This window comes from Leptopilina boulardi, unplaced genomic scaffold (genome assembly GCF_019393585.1).
Source record: "Leptopilina boulardi isolate dan_hultmark-lab unplaced genomic scaffold, ZJU_Lbou_2.1 LbouV2_393, whole genome shotgun sequence".
Lineage (NCBI taxonomy): Eukaryota > Metazoa > Arthropoda > Insecta > Hymenoptera > Figitidae > Leptopilina > Leptopilina boulardi.
The window spans coordinates 290,679-311,187 of record NW_026137966.1 but is presented as its reverse complement, the minus strand read 5'-3'; the positions used below and the strand labels follow the sequence as shown (position 1 = coordinate 311,187).

Below are 20,509 nucleotides of genomic sequence, written 5' to 3'. Positions count from 1 at the left end.
AATAATAACATAATGTTTTGTCTATTATCCTCCTTTTGACCACTCTTCATGAAATGTGTAGAAAATTTTTATATAAAATCTTTGAAATTGGTCTGCATAATTGTTGAAATCCATCCCATCTCTTATCAGCTAAACAGCTGAAAGAAACAATTCGTGATTCTTAAAGTGTAAAAAGGGTATCATATTTTGAAATCGACACTCTTTTCATACTTCACTTCTGCTGTGTGAATATTTGAATTTAAATTAAAAGAAGAAATACTTACCCTATTTCTTTATTGGTAATTTTTTCATCATGGAGAATTGTAACCCCAAGGAAGCGTGCCCGTTGTTCCTGGTAACAAGACTCGTTTATCATCTTGCCAGTTGAAAACAACTTTACTTTGTTTGAATGTATAAACTTCATGTTTTTTACTTTTAATAAAGTGCTGATTTTGGATCAGGTTTTCAGATTTTTCGAGAGTGTGCTTGTAATCATTAAACTCTATTCTTTTTAATGTTGAAAATTCACACCTTTTGCTTTCTTTTTTAACTCTTCATTATCACCCCATAATTTGAAAGCATACAATTTTGATCTCAAACCCATAAATTCGGCTACAATTTTACCATTATTCTCATCTTCCATAAGCCCTAACACTTTTTTATTTACAAGAGGTATATTATAAATATTATTTTCTGGATAATCAGATGTGTTAAATTTATGTAAATCCCGTCTGATATAATCATAAATATTTGGTACTGTGAAAAAATAAATAAGACTGTCAGTATCAGTATACAGTAATTTTGCATTTTCGTCGTATATTATTATTTTTGATATATCTAAAATTGTGAATCCTTTTTAAATTGGTTTATTAAACATCACTTTTGTTTTATTCATTTCAATAATAACCATATCTTTATCGAATACAATACAGCTATGAAAATTTGGTTGAACGATTAAATTTTTAGCACAATATCTTCCTTCCCATTTTGTCACTAGTTTTACATCTCTATGTTTTCTAATATTTTCCATAGTTTTTCCAAATACAGAGTTATTCATTAATTTATAAAAAATTTTTCAAATTCATTACTTGACTTTTTTCTACATTCTGTGTTTAAATCAATATATGGCTTCAATCATGATTTTTTGATAATTAGTTTGGAATTAATTTTGGAAGTGTGCATTTTGGAAGTGGAGGTATATAATGCTCGGGACATAAAGGGAAGTCTTTATGTAAATTATGAAGTTCAACAGGATATTCAAGATCAACCTCAAGAATATATCCTTCTGGAGATTCATCTGAAATAACCAAGTAAAAGTCATTCTTATATTCTTGAAACCATATAAAGTCTTTATATGGCAAATATTCACTCATAGAAGCACCATATTGATTGTTGACATCAAAATATATTATATAAGACTCTAATTCAGAGGGATTAAAATCTTTTTCCATAAATCTATTATTCGCTTTCGCATATCTATTTGAGCATTGGGATACTCCACCTCTAATACCTCTTTCAAGGAAAAGTAACATTTCTATATCTGTTAGCAAATCAAGTTCTACGTTTATATACTTAAGCATTGTATGTTAAGAAGCATGTTTTTCTAAAATTTTCGAAAATGTCAGCTAGGAGTAAAACATCAGTCTTTAAATATAAATCAGAGTATTCACCTAATGTTTTCAAATTAAATGTTTCCCATACATTACAAGCATGATTATAGTCCTCGTCTGAAATATGAGAGTCATTTAACTTACAATAAAAAGATTCTTTAATCGGTAACTGACATTTTTCTAATTTCTTCCAACTATTAATATATTCATAAGGAAAGACCCCCTTTCTTGTCAATAAATTGAATTCATCTAAATTACTACAATATTTTTTTTTGATTTCTTTCTTATTATTTTCAAGGTATGAAGATAACTTTTCTAAACTACTGGGCATGAATCTAAATGAGACTAAAAATCGGAATTTTATTTGTGTATTTTCTACATCTTTTGTAAAGGAAATGAATTTTTCTTTTTTTATTGGTAATAATTTAATACCACCCTCAAAAGATGTTGCAAGTTCTCTTATAATAAAATGTGCATAATATCCAGACAAGTTATGAAAAATTACTGAATAACTTGTGAATCTTTACAGTTTACATTACAACTTTGATGTGCAGGACCACGATATTTTCCTGTAAAATGACAATGATTTCGGTGCTTGATGTCATCTTCTTTAAAAGTTTTTTCACATATATGACAATTTGTTGCTGTATTAAATTGCATTTGTTGTGAAAAATTTAAATTTTCCATTGGAATTATATTTGTAAAATAAGAATTTGCTTTTACAGACAATTGCTTCAATTCATTCATGAACCATTTAATACAATCCGATCCTCGAAATATTTTAAATTCAGAGAGTGATTCATCTAAGTTACAGTGTAAATTGAAAGCCACACTTGTCGGAATATGCTTTAGATATGGAGCTGTATTCACGTATGTATTTGTTACAGGTTCTAAAAGACTTTCAGTGTCAGCATATATAACAAATGAAACATGTTCTTTATTTTTGTAATTTTTAAATTTTAAAATATTATCATATCTTCGTTTGGCATAAAAACTCTACACTTATTTAATTTTTCACAATCAGGAGTATGTTTATTAAAAGAGTGCTCATGTGTAAAATGACATAAACATTTATCACAAAACCATATTCAATGACAATTTTTTGTAATCTGTGAACTAACTAATCGAGATAAATCGTTGATTAGTGCAAAATGATAAATTCTCTTGAATTGAAAAATATCATCATTATCATCATCATCATCAAAGTCAATTTCATTATTTTCAATCATTAATAAGTGATATGTTGGTTCATCTGATTTATATTCACTTAAATAAAGTGGAACAATATCTTTTTTTTTATTAATTTTATCAATTCCATAAACGTTAATGGTTAAATTGTTTAGTTTTTCAAATTTTGAAATGTCATTTAGAGAAATAGGGAAATTTATATCACCAATCTTAAAATCAGTATCTTTGACGTGTGGGTATGAACTAGTGCAAGACACATTACTCTTTGCTGGATAACGTTGGGCAATAATTGACCATAAAAAACAGAATTGACATATCTCATATTACACTCCACATGATTCCTCTCTGAAATGTATGTAACTATTTTGTTACGTAAGGAATACGATTTTATTATATATAACCTTAAATGTTTCTATTTAAAAATTTTTTCGATTAAAAAAAATTTTTAAAAAAAGACGATATAATTTTTTTTGGGTATTTTTTAAACCAAGTTTTATCTAAATCAATTAAAACCTGTTAAAGTTATCGTCTAAACAAAAAAGGGATCTACACACACATACATCCGGACAATTGATCAGGATCTCATATAACATGTTGCTATAAAGAAAAAAATATGTTTCCGCCACTTTGAAAATTTTTATGAACGAAAGGACTACAAAGCTTCCTCCACGAGTAAGCAAAATTTAAAAAAAAATATTAAAAAACTAGATAAATTAAATGTTAGGTTTCATTCACTATTAAATCCATCAATAAATTTGGATCATTTAAAAAAAATACGTATCTATATCTTTAAAAATGCAAAAAATAGGGCAAAAAGTGTGAACATGAAAACTTGCACGTAAGTGACGTTAAAGCACCAAGTTACTAACAGCTAATTATTCCGTGAAGCAAACAAAATCAAAATAGTTGCCAAAGATGCGCATAAGTAAAACATTACTTCTCTCATTTCCACTTTTCAAAAAAAAAATGTTGTTTTTGAGGTATTCCTATCGGTACAACTTACCCCCGGCACTTTCAGCCCCGATCTCCCCTATTAAATACTTAAACTTCTTTAAATAAACGTTTTGAAGAAATTTACAATTATTTCCTATATATATTATATACCTTAATATGTTTTATAACCTCTTGAGTTACCGACTTTGTTTTGGGCGGTGAACCTTCAATGCCTTTGCTAGTGGTTTTTTATTTTTGTAAATGACGCAATATGTTTTTTGATTTAATGTATATAATATGTTTTAATATCTTTTGAGTTGGTTTTTTTGATGTCGGGGGCTTCTCCCTCCGAACCACACCTTCGTGCCTAAACTCTCATATACACTTGATAGTGCTTCTGGATTAATAATCTTTATTGATATTTACTTTGGACTTTTTATGTACTTATTATATAAAATAGTATATAAAATAGTATATGATACTCTTTCTCGAAAGCTGATTTTATTGAAAACCAACGCTATTGTGACACTCATCTTCAGGGGTGCGTTCACGTAACTCTCACCCTCACCGTAAATGTATTTTATAATTTAATAAATCATTTTCAACTTTATACATAAAAAAATAATTAATAAAGATTTTGGCAATTGTTAATAATTTATTAGTATCATTTCTTATTTTGTAAAACGTGACTCAAATAGTTAATTGGTGATTAATTGTAGTCCTGTTTCAAATTTTCGAGGTTTCGAGTTCCATCGAGAAATTCTCGAACTGTCTTTTTTTAGAGAGGAATCTTATTAACAATAAAAAATACAGTTTAGGTTAGTGCAATTGATAGTAAAAGTAGAAATGAATCCTTAATATTTAGTGTTAGTGGTGTTACTAGTGAAAGTTTAAAAAAAATTATGTAAATGTCACTGACATTGAACGTAACGATAAATTGTGAAAAGATTAAGTATTACAGTAAAAGTGAGAAGTGTAGTGCACTAAACAATTTATTGATAATGAAACTGATAGTGTAATTGACCATTAAAATAAAGAAGGATTTGAGGGAATATAAAATAGATGTAAGTGTAAGAGGAAGTGAAAGTAAAAGTGTTTAAAATCATGTTACTGGTAGTGCAAGTATAACTGTAAGAGTAAGAGAAAATGGGATAGAAATTTATTCAGTGAGAGTGAAAGTGAAATATAAAATTTTTTAGTAAAAGAGAATGTGAAAGAAAAATTGAAAATATTTTGAGTGAAAATGAGTGACAGTGAGAGTGAAATTTTTTTTAAAGAACGTGAAAGTGAGAGAGAAAATTTATTGAGTGAATGTGAAAGTTAGAGTGAAAAATTTTTGAATGCGAGTGAGAATGATAGTGAAAAATTTTTGAGTGAGAGTGTTATGTCATATTTTAAATAAATATTATTTTTAACTAATCTGAACTTATAATTGTTCCCTATTCTAATTTCCTCAATTTAACTTAGTTAAATTAACTAAGTTGGGAAGAGGTTTATTAAATGAATGATTTAATATAATATAAAAATTATTTATTTTTAAAAAATGTAAAATGTTCTTAACAATTTGTGTTATACAATCAAATAAATCCTTGCTTTAATATTTCGTATGGTTACCTTTAGGATGTTATATTGAGGAATCTTCAATTAGCACCTGTTGTATTGACCTCCTAAGATTGGATCTTCTTGGTCGGTAAGATTTTTATTACCGCACGTGAACTGCGATATTACCCACTGAGAAATATGATAATTTTGGAAACTGTATCTAACACTTGCTATGACGAACTCCATGTGTATAACTTGGGACTGCCTTTGAAGTGAAAGGTGTCCCTTTATATAGGTATATTTTCCAATGTATTCTTCGCGGCGGTACCAGCTCGCCTCTTTAGGTTAGATTCAAGATCGGTACCTCACAGACATGAAAAGTGTTTATTGCTTTTCTTTCGTGTGTTGGTGACTCCGTATGTTGATTTCCTTATTTTAATAACACAAAATGTCAAGAACACTACATCCCAAAGAAACATTATAATTTTTATATATTGATATATTTTAACATTAATTATGATTATTAACATTATTATTTTATTATACATTTAATATTTATAAACAATTAATTTACTCTCAAATATTCGTTTTATTTATAAATAATTGTTTATTTACAAATATTTGTTTATTTAAAAACAATTATTTATTTACAAGTGTATTTAAAAAAAATTAATTTTACATAAATAAATATAAAAAAATTTTACGGTGACGTGACAAGAGAAAAAAAATTTTGAGTGAAAGAGAATGATAGTGAAAAATTTTTGAGTGGTAGTGAGTGTGACATAGAAAAATTTTTGAATGAGAGTGAGAATGATAGTGAAAAATTTATAAGTGAGAGTGAAAGAGAAAAATTTTTGAGTAAGAGTGAAATTGAGAGAGAAAAATTTCTGAGCCAGAGTGAGAGTAAAAAATTTTTGAGTGAGAGTGAGAGAGAAAAATTTTTGAGTGAGAGTGAGAGGGAAAAAATATTGAGTGAGGGTGAGAGTGAGAATGAGAAAAAAATTTTTGAGTGAGAGTGAGGGTGAGAGAGAAAAATTTTTGTGTGAGAGTGAGAGAGAAAAATTTTTGAGTGAGGGTGAGAGTGAGAGTGAGAGAGAAAATTTTTTGAGTGAGAATGAGGGTGAGAGTGAGAGAGAAAAATTTTTGAGTGAGAGTGAGGGTTAGATTGAGAGAGAAAATTTTTTGAGGGAGAGTGAGGGTGAGAGAAAAATTTTTAAGTGAGAGTGAGAGTGAGAGAGAAAAATTTTTGAGTGAGAGTGAGGGTGAGAGTGAGAGAGAAAAATTTTTGAGTGAGAGTGAGGGAGAGAGTTACGTGAACGCACCCCAGCTCGTGCAACAGGCACCACTCGCTACTAATTCGCGTTACTCTTCTATAAAATCAGATTTCTCGAACAAGTATCATAAAGTACTATTTTCGTCCGTTGCCAAACCAAAATATTAATTTTTAACCTTGATCAAACGGATCTAAGCATGTATATAATATTGATTTTTTATTTTAACAAAACCGATTTGGTGAATGTGTAAATTTACTGGTTGAAGTGCACAAAAACAAAAAATTTGTATGCTTTTTTTACATTCACCTAGCTACCAAGTGCCAATTCGGCGAATGTGCACATCCACCAATTATTATTCACTTTAACCGTAACATATATTATATGGGGTAAAATTCCTGTAGCGTACTAAGTAAAAAAAAATTGATCGTATCGTGCTGTAACTTGCACATCGTTTAGCCCAAGCGGTGAGTACGTTAATTATGAAATAGTATTAGGCTTTTTTAAAAACTGTAGGAGAGGAAGGGAGTTGAATTTTTTTTGAAAAATTTAAACTGTAAATATTTGAAGACTTCTAACTTTTAAACTGAAAGATAAAAACAAATTTGACTTATATGTTTACGAAAGGTTTTTTCCTGCTATTTCGAATGGTGCAAAATTTAAAAAAAATTCAAAATTTGACCTTATTTTGAAAATCAAACTTTTTTTTTGCCTTTTTTTTAAGTTTGGTCCTTTTTATTTTTTTTAAAGCTAAAAATGTATATTTTCACAAAAAAAATATTAAGATGTCCTTTTTTATTATTTTCGAGATATTAATTAACTAATTAATTAATGTTAATAAAAAATGAAATATTCTAGAAATAAATAAGGTTATTGCAATTCTAAAACTACCAATTGACAGCTAACGTAATTCCGCATCCAACGAGCCCTATATGAACTTTTTTGGTTTGGAGGATTTTTTATAAACAATTGCCATGTTAGCCAATTGTTTATTAACAATCCACTAATCCAAAGTACTTCATATAGGGCTTGTTGGATGCGGAATTATGTCATTTTTTATTTAGTATTGTGAGAATTACGATAACTTTATTTTTAATAAAATATATCATTTTTTATTAACCTTAATAATTAATTTATTAACTAAAAATTGTAAATATTATATAAGTAGATGAAAAAAAATGTTTTCATATATGTTTTCCAAAAGTTTTTTTATACTCTTTCGATTAGTGGAAAAAAAATTCAAAATTTTACCTTTTTTTAAAAAATCGGAAATTTGTTTGCCTTTTTTTCAAAATTGGTCTTTTTTTGATTAATTAATTTTTTTTTTTAAGTAAAAAATGTGCATTTTTACTTTAAAAAATATTGAGGCGTTCTTTTTCGTTATTTTCGATATATTAGTTAATTAATTAACAATTGAAGTTAATAAAAAATAATATATTTTATAAACAACTAAAGGTATCGTAATTTTGACGTTACTAAATGAAAATTTACATAACTTCGCATCCAACAAGCCCTATATGAAGTACTTTGGATTAGTGGATTGTTAATAAACAATTGGCTAACATGGCAATTGTTTATAAAAAATCCTCCAAACCAAAAAAGTTCATATAGGGCTCGTTGGATGCGGAATTACGTTAGCTGTCAATTGGTAGTTTTAGAATTGCAATAACCTTATTTATTTCTAGAATATTTCATTTTTTATTAACAATTATTAATTAGTTAATTAATATCTCGAAAATGACAAAATAGTACATCTTAATATTTTTGGTGCCGAAAAAACACATTTTTAGCTTTAAAAAAAATATTAAAAAAAATAAAAAGAACCGAACTTAAAAAAAGTTAAAAAAATGTTTGATTTTCAAAAAAAGGGGTCAAATATTTAATTTTTTGAAAAAAATTTTGCACCGTTTAAAGGAGCAGGAAATAACCTTTCTAAAACATATAGGACAAATTATTTTTCTTCTTTCTGTAAAAGTTACAAATCTTCAAAAATTCACTGTTTAAATTTTTCAAAAAAATTCAACCTCCTCCCATTCCGACAGTTTTTGAAAAAACCTAACAATATTTCGTTGTTAAAGTACTCACCCTTAGGGCTAAACTATGTGCAAGTTACAGCCTGATCGAATCAAATTTTTTTTCACTTAGTACGCTACAGGAATTTTACCCTACACTGTAAAAAATAAAAAAAAATTTCCTTTTGAAATAGTAAAATTACATTTCAGAATTTATGTAATTTTACTATTTTCAGTGATATATTTATACACTTTTTAATTTTAGAAATACAATCAAAATTGTAACTTTACAATTTTCGTAGTGGTAAAAAGAACAAAACGTTGTAATAGTACAAGATTAAATTGCTTTTGTGTGAGTTTCCAAGTAGGTAAGAAAAAGGACCCTCTTTGAAAGCGACAAAAGTACTCTATAATGTACAAGCCCAAGTAGCACGATATATCAACCAGATGTCACGGTGATATCACCGGGGAATGTCACCGTGACATCAGGAAAATGTCAAAATATCCGCCTTACGGTGATATCACACGGTGACATCGAGGTGATACCAAAGTCATATCACGGTGATATCATGGTGATATCACCGTGATATCATGTTGATATTTTACAGGGATTTAAAATTTTTTAAAAATTATTATTTTTTACTATTTTTATTATTTTTTTTTATTATTTTTATTATTGTTTTTATTTATTATTATTTTTTAAATTATTAAAAATTTTAAGTCCCTGTAAAATATCAACATGATATCACGGTGATATCACCGTGATATGACTGTGATATCACCTTGATGTCACCATGATATCACCTCGATGTCACCGTGTGATATCACCGTAAGGCGGACATTTTGACATTTTCCTGATGTCACGGTGACATTCCCCGGTGATATCACCGTGACATCTGGTTGATATATCGTGCTACTTGGGAGTACACAAAATTGTGATGTTATATTTTTTTGTGCAAATTTACATTTTCAAAAATTAAATAAAAGCACTCAAAATAGTAAATTTAAAAGTTGAAAATCGATTACCTCCTAAATAGAGAAAAAGCTAAAAATATTGTTTTATTTAAAGTGAGTGACACCTCAAGTGAAAACGAGAATTTACTAGAGATTGTGATTTCAATTTTCAAGAAAGCTGAAGTCGACATTGAAAAAAAGGACATTTCCGATGTTAGAAGATTGGGAAAAAAGGAGGGCAACCGACCGATTCTCATATCCTTCGAAAATGAAAAAGATAAATTCGAGATCTTTAAAAAAGCAAGAAATTTTGGTAACATGGGTCTTGGTTTTTCTAACGACATGAAGAAGGAATTGAGAGAGAAAAAAAGAGCCATTATATTAGACTCTGTGAAGCAAAATCTTTTCTGGAGAAAAAAGGAAAGGTTGCTGTTATTAAAGGAACCAAAATTCTGATTGAGGGAGTCCTCTATGACATCAATGAGGTCCTCAATTTCTTACCTCCTACTCAAAACGTTGTTCGAGAATTTGTTAAAGATTCTGATGAGGATAGTGATAACTCGATCATGTCAGAATTATCCACATCCAGCCGAAAAAGAGGGAGACCACCTGGCTCAAAATCTACAAAAACACCTAAAAAACTGAAATCCACGATCCAAGGAAAAAAACTTCCGGAATTTTTTCAAGCGAATGTTAGTAACTTGACGTCTAAAGACTCTGCCTTGCCATTATCGCACAACTGTTTTCCAAATATTATTTTCTGGAATTCTAAAGGCCTTGGAAACTTAGCTGACTTATCACCCATTTTTGATGCCAACGATATCTTCTGTCTTTGTGAGACATGGGCTGTGAGCGATCCATCCTTTGTTGTCAAGAGTGTCTTCTCTGCATTTGAGGTCATTTACAATCCTGCAATCAAGACGGCTACGAGGGGAAGAGCGAAGGGAGGAATCGTCATAGCTTTTAACCCAAACAAATACTAAGGAGACATAATAGGCAGTTGTGAGGATTCTATAATTGTGAAATTCCTAAACCGTGAATCGAGAACTGAATTTATAGTAAGTGCTGTTTATGTTTCTCCTAACAGAGATATTGACTTTTTTTGTTAAATTTTGAAGATTTAATCGACGAAATATTTATTAAATTTCCTAATCTACCTTTTTATATTGGTGGAGATTTTAATTCCAGAATTGCTGACTTGAATCAGATGACTGATTATATATTACAGGAAAACTTATTTGTTAATAGCAAAAGATGTATTTTGGATAAAAAATTAGATGCAAGAGGTAAAAAGTTGATAGCTTTCATGGAAAGAAACTAGTGTCTCGTGTTAAATGGAAGAGCAGAAGGGGATAATCCCGCGCGTTTTACCTTCGTGAATTCACTAGGAAAATCAACAATTGACCTTGCTTGGACTAATCTTGTTGGGATTGGTCTAGTGAGAGATTTTTTTGTTAATTATATTACTACATCCTTGGATCATTTTCCAATAACAGTAAAATTAATTGAAATAAATGAGAAACAAGAAATTGTAAAGGGTATGAATCATCTCAAATGGAAAAGTGAAAATGTAAAGGAATATAGGTCTATCATTAGTTATTACTCATGATAGACCTATATTCCTTTACATTTTCACTGGTTGGATTTAAAAGATGTTGACATAAATATTATTGCGGACACTATTGTTAAAAATATTCAAGATACGGCGTTTAATTTGGGTATGCGAGTTAAAAATAGTACAATAAAATTTAAATATAGAACGCGGTCTAGCGCGAAGGACTATATAGACTTAAAGGAATGGTATAATTATTTCCAAAGTATTTTTCCCTTGAGTGGGGTGTAACGATCGTAAATCGTTTCTATCAAAACTTATTAAATGGTCGTTACCGTCAGCTCCCCGAAATTTGAATTACAGTGGGTCATGTAGCGTCTTGCCGCTAGGTGACGCAAGCGGACGGCTTGATTGCAGACGACAAAACCACGTTTTTGTCGTGAGCCGGAAAATAAAGAAAAAGCAGAGCGAAGCGTGCTACCGCCTAATACACATATACTGTATATACCGCGGTTTATTTTCTATTATTGTACTTATTTTGAGTATAGTGCAAATAAATTCCTTTTATTGTTAAATAATTTAATTGTGTGTGCCATAATTATTATCATAGAGATATAAGAATAGAGTGCGCAAGAGGCTCGTAAAAACGACAGATTATATGCGTTGAACAGAAAGAGACAGATGAGATTTGTAGGCCCCTTTCCCATCCTTGTTTCACTGATGTTTCAAAGTTAGTAAGACAAGAAGGAAGGCAGGGCCCACTAGTTGCAACTGTCTTCTTTTATTGGTCTGTCGCAGCGTAACATGGAAATTGTACAGGCTTGCGCACTCTATTCTTATATCTCTATGATTTTTATATAGACATCAACTAGAGAACTTGCTGGATACTTATTGCCGATTTATTAATCATCTCCGGTAAGTTTGGTCGATTCTCTTTTCAATTCTATCCAACTTTAATTGCCTGCATCGCACAGTGGGCGAAAATACTATAGAGCGCGTCAAAATTATTTCTCCGGCGTATTTTTCATAATATTATTATGTTCAATGGCTTAAAACACAGCTGAAATATTGGGCTACAAGATCTGCCTGCTACTTTTTTGATATAACCAATGAGAATTTTATAAATCCCACTATAATTAAAAAAATATATATTGTAAATTGTTATAAATTTGAATAACTTACACAATTTTCAACCGATTTTAAAAAAATTTAACATCAAAGCACATTTATGGTCACTAATTACGAATCTTAACACAAGGTTTCAAAATTCAAAATGGCGGATCCAATATGGCGGAAAATTTTCAAAACTGAAGGGATCATTAAACCTTTTGGCTCTCGGGGGTTATTAGGGTCGCTGATTACGAATCTGATCTCAGATTTTAAAAATTCAAAATGGCGGATCCAATATGGCCGACAAAATTTTAAAATTTATTATTTTTGGTTCATTCTTGTTACTTGGGGGTTTTTGGGGTCGCTGATTACGAATCCGAAATCAGATTTTCAAAATTCAAAATGTCAGCTCCAATATGGCTGACAGGATTATAAAAATTCATTGTTTTGGACTTAATCTTGTTATTGAATCAGAATAGTAATGTATAATTCTTATTTTGTTTTTTAACGAACAATTTATTAATACCTCAAAATGAAAACAAAAAGGAATTTAACATATTATTTGTCTACAAAGTAAATAATTGGAATTTCATGACGATCAATAAAAAAATACCATAAAAACTCATAACGCTAAAACTACAAATTCAGAGCAATGATAAATAAACAATCAGAAACATAAAAACGTAATATTAATAGTACACAAAACAGGAACATAAAATATAAAACATTTAGTCTTTCACCTTCAATAACTCTTTAGCTTCAGATGATAAGTCCGTCAATCTTTTTTCTTTGCGAATTCTTAAACTACTTATAAATGGGTCTCATGAAACCAATAAATACTTAATGACATCTTCATTACCCTCTTTACGACTACACTTTCTACTGTTAAAGGCTCGAGCATTTTTGAAAGTTTTGTTATTAGCTTCAAGAGCTTCTTCAGAAAGACATCCTGATGATAAACCTAATGCTTGTATTATTTGCCATCCATGAATTAATACTTTATGTACGGATGGAGGAAGTGGGTACCAATCATAAAGTTGAACGTACATTTCAGTTGTCTCCTTTGTGTACTCTTTAAATTTTTCGACATCGATTTCCTCATCACAATTTAAAACATCCAAAATAGTTTTATAATGTTCATATTCTTTCAATGTGTTTTCCCTAGTTTCTTTTGAGAATTGAAATTGAACAGGTCTACAGAATCTTACAGATGATGGTCTTTCATTCTTCCACATGATTTTTTTAGTAGTTCCAATTTGAAGAGGAACTATAGATATTTGAAATATGGAGGCATCAGAAGGATCACCTGATTCTTAATCCTCAGTTAAGTCTGTGCTTGACCATTTTTGTTTCATATTTTGCTGTCCAGATGCTCCGTCCTGTTACGTCTCAAAAATAAGAAATAACTTTAGAAATTATATTTTTATTTTTATTTAATTCCGCTTCGGTGATTCAGTGAATTCCTGTTTCATTTACAGAGCAGAAGGCTCTGAGCTAAGGGTACAGGTAAGAAAGAGAAATATTTTAAATGTTAAGGTAAATCTTTATTTATGACAAACACTTAAGAGAAATTTTGTTCTTATGAGAGAGAGAATCTCGAAGCAACCAATCCAAGGAAAAGAGTTCAGCATTCCACTGATACAAGGAATCCAAGGGTTACTTCAGAGTTATGAGAAATGTAGGAAAATTGGGGTGAAAATATAAAAACACTTACCTTTTAAATTAGAAGTAGATGTATGAATAGGACACTGCGGTGTCTTCTGTTTAGGCAGGATAAAAGGCTGGTACCAGAAAGATTTATATGCCTCAGGAAGGTTGACGGGCCCAGGTTATGACCACAGGTCCGGAGTTCGGAATTGCCGTGACGAAGACCCACAATGAGATTCCTCCACAAAAAGGAAAGATGGTTATTTTCCAATTATATGGAAAATCACAGGTCCTTAGGTAGATGAGTACTCCTTTTGTGTAGAATTTTACGGCACTTGACTAGAATTTACTCGTTATAGAAATCGTCCAAATGACTAGATTCCGTAATAAGCACTATGAACTGGCACTGATATCCAAAAATGACGAGTAGAAATAACGTAGATGAGGTGAAGTTTCGAACTGAACTCTCCGTAAAAAAGTAGCCCTTTTATATCAAGTTTTTCATAAGGGAGACTATATGATTCCATTGGCTTGCATTGCTAAGACTATCTCTTTCTTTTTTATTATCCACAACGAGGGTTTTTGTGATTAAATTACAGAATTTAGAAATAGCACACCACTGCGATGAAATCGCAGGTGTAAGCGAGAAACACTACAGGGGTGGTATATCTGATTATATTATAGAATTTAGAAAGAGAAAGTCTACGTGGTGAATCGTAGCTGTTAGAAAGGGACACTCATTTATGCCCTTTTAAGGTAATACTGAGTTTCTCGCTTCTAATTGTATATTTTTAGAAATACAATATGTGAACGTAGAACGATACAAAACGCAAGGGTCTTTATACATAAAAGAAAAGATGTTTGGCCACGCGACAAAGGGGCGGGAGTTTACAATTAAGTGAAAGGTATTTTAGATGCGTAACAAAAACACGGGTGTTAGTCGCAGAGACATTCAGCTTAGTATTGATTTAAAAAAAAAAGAATTCTTATAATTTTGAATATAAAAGTTACGGTGACGTGACAGTCCATTCCCCATTTAATATCAAAAATCAGGTTGTTATGACGAAATTGATTTAAAACATCGTTCTGCAAAGATAATAGCAATCTATCAGTTGTATGGTTCAACAAAGATTGCAAATCAATATAAACTTTTTCTTCTGTCACATAAATTTTTTCTGGGTAGCAACGACTTTTTGCTTCTGCTATAGAAGCATATGGAGGATAAATTTTGCTCTCACACATTTTCATGTTATGTTTTCTAAGATTTTCGTAATTCAATCTAGAAAGCTGAAGATCCATATACATCGCTAGTGCTTTGTCAGAAGTAGAGTTTCTGTCAGGGATTGTTACATCTTCTGCTTCAACTGTATCATTATTATTATTATCATCAAAAGAATTTCTGACAGCAAACAATTGTTCTTGGCCTAATGATGAACAAATTTCATGTATTTTTCTCTGCTTTGTTCTCTTGCTCGAGTTTTCAAATGATAAGGAAATTCGTCCTCTTTTCTGTCCACAAGAATTTTTTGTATGCAATGTACCTTCATTTATAACAATTGAGAAAAAATTGTTGAGAAATTGTTTGTGTTTTTTGATAAAGACATCTTTTCTCCGAACAACAGCTTTCCAATAAAGGTTGTATTTTGTTAAAAAAGAACTTTTTAACTTTTTTTCAATTTTATTTAAAATATCTTCAGTAAAACAATTTTCTTTTTTGATATTATAAAGTAAGATATTGATTTGGCTATTGTTTTCTTTGTCATTTTCATTTTTCTCCCATAACCATTCACACAGTTTTTGTTGACTTATTTTAAATTCCAGCATGACGTACACGTTTAAAATATTAATTACACATTATAACCTCTTCGTTTTTTACCACAAATCTATTAGTTTTAATTCTGAAAAAGAATGAGGTCATGAATAAATTTATAATCCTGAACCAACTCTAAATTTGATGTTTATAATTTTCATTGTAAACTTACCTTAAAGTTAATACACTTAATTTTATGCAGCAATTTCTCTTTCTTTTGACCAAAATATTTATACTGTTATCAACCAAGTTTTCAGTTTTAGTTTATCTTTTTTAACGTTCATTACAATTATTCCAATTGAAGTAAGGTACTCAATATAATTGTCAAAAACAAAATACGACCACTATTAGGCAGAAAAATAGTTTAACTTCGATAACTTTTTGTCAAATTGCATAGAAAATTTTTAATTGTTAATTATAAGCAGCAATCCTAAAATCCATAAATATCAAAACACAAAAAAAAGAATCCAGTTAATTTTTAAAAATAATGCCACATATTAAATAAGATATTTTGAATTTCGCAAATCTGACTCAAGATTCCTCCATAAGTTTAGCTTCGTAATCAGCGACCCCAAAAACCTCCAAACAACGAGATTAAACCGCAAACAATTAATATTTTAAATTATGTCCGCCACATTAGATCCATCGCATCATTTAAAATATTTAAAATTTGTGCAAAGATTTGTATTCAGGCACCCCAAAAACCTCGACTAACAAAATTCAATAAAAAAAATGGAATTTTATAATCCTGTCAGCCATATTGGAGCTGCCATTTTAAATTTTGAAAATCTGAGTTCCGATTCGTAATCAGCGACCCCAAAAATAACCCGAGAAACAAGAATGAACAAAAAATAATTAATATTTATAATTCTGTCTGCCATATTGCATCCGCCATTTTGAATTTAAAAAATCTAATATCAGATTCGTAATCAGCGACCCCAAAAACCCCCAAGTAACAAGAATGAACCAAAAATAATAAATTTTAAAATTTTGTCGGACATATTGGATCCGCCATTTTGAATTTTTAAAATCTGAGATCAGATTCGTAATCAGCGACCCTAATAACCCCCGAGAGCCAAAAGGTTTAATGATCCCTTCAGTTTTGAAAATTTTCCGCCATTTTGAATTTTGAAACCTTGTGTTAAGATACGTAATTAGTGACCATAAATGTGCTTTGATGTTAAATTTTTTTAAAATCGGTTGAAAATTGTGTAAGTTATTCAAAATTATAACAATTTACAATATATTTTTTTTTAATTATAGTGGGATTTATAAAATTCTCATTGGTTATATCAAAAAAGTAGCAGGCAGATCTTGTAGCCTAATATTTCAGCTGTGTTTTAAGCCATTGAACATAATAATATTATGAAAAATGCGCCGGAGAAATAATTTTGACGCGCTCTATAGTATTTTCGCCCACTGTGCATCGTTCACTGCTGCCAAATGGGAAAATTTTCAAGATGTTAAAGAATCATCCTTGTGGACTAATTTGTGCCTCCCGGACGAGTCGGACCCCTCTATTAATTAAATTAAAAATATAACAAATCTCGATGCACGGGTTGTCACAGGGGGTACTCTGAGATTCACATTTCCCGTGAGCAACCCTTATTTAAACGGTAGAATTAGTGATTGCGAAATAATAATGAGTCTTAAGAAATGCAGGGACGGTAAGGCGCCGGGTTCCGATGGGGTAACAAACGAGTTTTGGAAAAATCTCCCAGATAATTGGATTCATTATTTATCAATTTTATTTAATAAAGTGTTAGATAGGGAGGAGGTTCCGAATACTTGGTCAAATATTTTGGCTAAAATGATTTATAAAAAAGGAGAAAAATCGGACCCTGCGAATTACCGCCCCATTGCTCTAGTAAATTATATCACTAAAATTTTTACTCAAATACTAGCTACAAGATTGAACAAGTGGATAGAGGACAGCAATTTTCTGCCGGAGTGGCAAGCGGGATTCAGAAAAAATAGAAGCTGTATTGACAACATTTTTTCACTTAATGCTATTATATAATCCCGTTTGAATCCCGCCGGCGGAAAGTTGTTTGTACTATTTGTGGATTTTCGTGGTGGTCCATTATGGGCGTTAGTAGTAAGATTATAAATATTTTAATAAATTTATACTCGAAAACTACTATTGCTGTTAAGGGGTCTTCGGGGATGTCGCAGTACACCAAAGTCACTCGAGGGCTTTTACAGGGAGAAGTGCTGAGCCCTTTGCTTTTTTCTTGCTTTATCGCTGACTTTGAGAAATACCTTAAGGCGGAAGGAATTAGAGGAGTCTCCATAAACCATTTAGTTGAAATATTACTTTTTGCGTATGCGGACGATATAGCAATCCTCGCTGATAATTGTGTGAATATGAAAAAAATCTTAAAAGCATTAAAGGGGTACTGTCTCAGTAACAACTTAGAAATAAATGTTAAAAAAACTAAAACCACAATTCTAAATATGGGCCGTTTGTTTACGGCACGAACCAAAATATTGAAATAGTCCCAAGCTATGAATACTTAGGTGTTACTTTCTCTAATTCGGCAACTTTTAACAAAGAAACTAACAATGCTATCAGTAAAGCAAACATGGCTCTTGGAGCCACAGTCTCCTTAATAAATCGACTAAATTTAAAAACATGGAATCCAGTTAACAAACTGTTTCAAAGTCTTACTGTGAGTAATCTATAACCTATGCTATTCAAGTCTGGGGCTTGAGATATTTTGAAGATTTAAAAATAATTCAGAATTCATTCTATAAAAAAATTTTAATGTTACCAAAAAAAAAACCCAATTATGCAGTAAGATTAGAGATAGGCGTTCTTAGATTATCTGTCACTATTTTTAAGTTCGTTCTAAATTTAATAGAAAAAATATTATTGATGGAAAATGACCGATATCCTAAAATCTGTTTTTTAGATTAAAAACTTTAGCCCCGAGTAATAATAATAGAAAACAAGAAGGGGGTCCTTTATGTTTATTTCATAAACATTATGCTTCCTCATTATGTGAAGCAAAAAATTCGCTTCCTCGTGAAGGAAGCAATGAATTTGTCCAATTCAATTGATTGATTTAAAAAATTTCGAGTTAAAAATGTTTTAAATTAATTAAATTTTTTGAAAAATAAAGAAAATTTTAATTAATTTTGAGTGTAACATAAACTTTATATATACGAATCGATTCGTTTTAATGCAAGGAATACAATTATTTTATTCATCAACTTGAATTTTAAAAAAACACAAAATTTTTTAGCTAAAATATGAATTTTCGATTTTTAAATTTTTATTAATTCTCAAATTTTCAATCAAATCTATACTTTATATATACCAACCAATTCGTTTCAATGCAGGAAATAAAATTATTTCATATATAAACATGAATTTAAATAAACACATCATTTTTTAGCTAAAATGAGAATTTTTGATTTTTTAACTTTCATTAATTCTTTAAATTTCAATCAAATCTATATTTTATATATATCAATCGATTCATCTTGACATAAAGAAGACGATTATATTATATATTACCTTAAATTTTTCGATTTAAAAATTTTTTCAAATAAAAAAAAATTTTTGGAAAAAAGACGATAAAATTTTTTTTTTGGGGTATTTTTAAAAATCCTCTCGTCATTTTTGAGAGATTAATGTGTTAAATAAGCCTACCAAATTTTACCCAAATCCATTAAAACCTGTTAAAGATATCGTGTTCACAAAAACTATCCACACACACATACACACACACATACATACATCCGGACAATTGATCAGGATCTCATATAACATGTTTCTATATAGAGGAAAATTTGTTTTCACCATTTTTAAAAATTTTATAAACGAAAGGACTACATAGCTTCCTCCACGAGGAAGCAAAACAAGTTTAATTGGTACGATCAGGTGGGAGGTATATTTGAATATATTGAGGAAAAACTAGAATGGGATAATCTAAATATTACTCTCTTACAAGCGAAAAAAAACTCATGGTTAAAAAAATATGAAAATTATTTGTACAACGGAGATCTAAAAAAACTGAGCGAATCGCGTTCACTGCAGATTCTGCCACACTTGGAATTAATCAAAGGTCCGCAAAAATACCTACAGAATAAAATTCCTATAAAATTCACAATAATGGTTATAAGCCAAATTCGATTATTAAATAAAATAGTTAACAAGATAATTTTTGACAAAAAATCTTATAAGCTAAGTGTTTCTGGGGTCTGCGGTGGATGCGGATTGAATTCCCCTGAAATGTGCTATTATCTATTTATTTAATGTCCTTATCTCGCTGATGAACGAATGAAATACATTTGTACCGTCCAGGATGAAACAACGATCAAAGGCGTATTTCTTTTTATGTTGGAAAATGATCCAATCGACTCAGTAAAAAATTTCTATTATTATGTCAAGGCCTTGTGTGAAAAGTTGGAAAACAGATAGAATCCTAAATTGTAACCTGCGGCTACTTCTTTCTATTGACTTAAGTCATATAACAAATAAAAAATATATATGTAACCTAAAATGTTTTGCTCAATATATTATTATATATTGTAACTCAAATAATAATAATTTGTTTCAAATAAATGTTTATATAAATTTAATTATTTGTATCACATATTTTTCATTGCAGTAAAGAAAAGTAATAATTCTTTAATATAAAAATATATTTCAATTAAAATATTTTTAATACGATTGCACACAAAAAAATAGCATTGGTAAAAATTACTGAAAATGTGTAGTTAAAAAAAAGCAGTTAAAAGTACCATATTCAGAACCATTTAAGATAAACTCAGACAGTTGGTGGTACTAAATTTTAGTAGTCAATTTCACCTAGTTAAAGTTACTAATATTTGTAGTTGTAATAACTGTCATTTAATTTTAAATGGCTTTACAACATTTCAATAGTTAAAAC

At 29.8% G+C, this 20,509-nt stretch overlaps 1 protein-coding gene across 1 annotated transcript in view; it reads left to right on the top strand.

Annotated features, from left to right (window-relative positions):
- LOC127288730 (beta-glucuronidase-like) overlaps positions 1 to 20,509 on the top strand; it is a 576,096-nt gene that overhangs the window by 311,312 nt on the left and 244,275 nt on the right. The window lies entirely within an intron of this gene.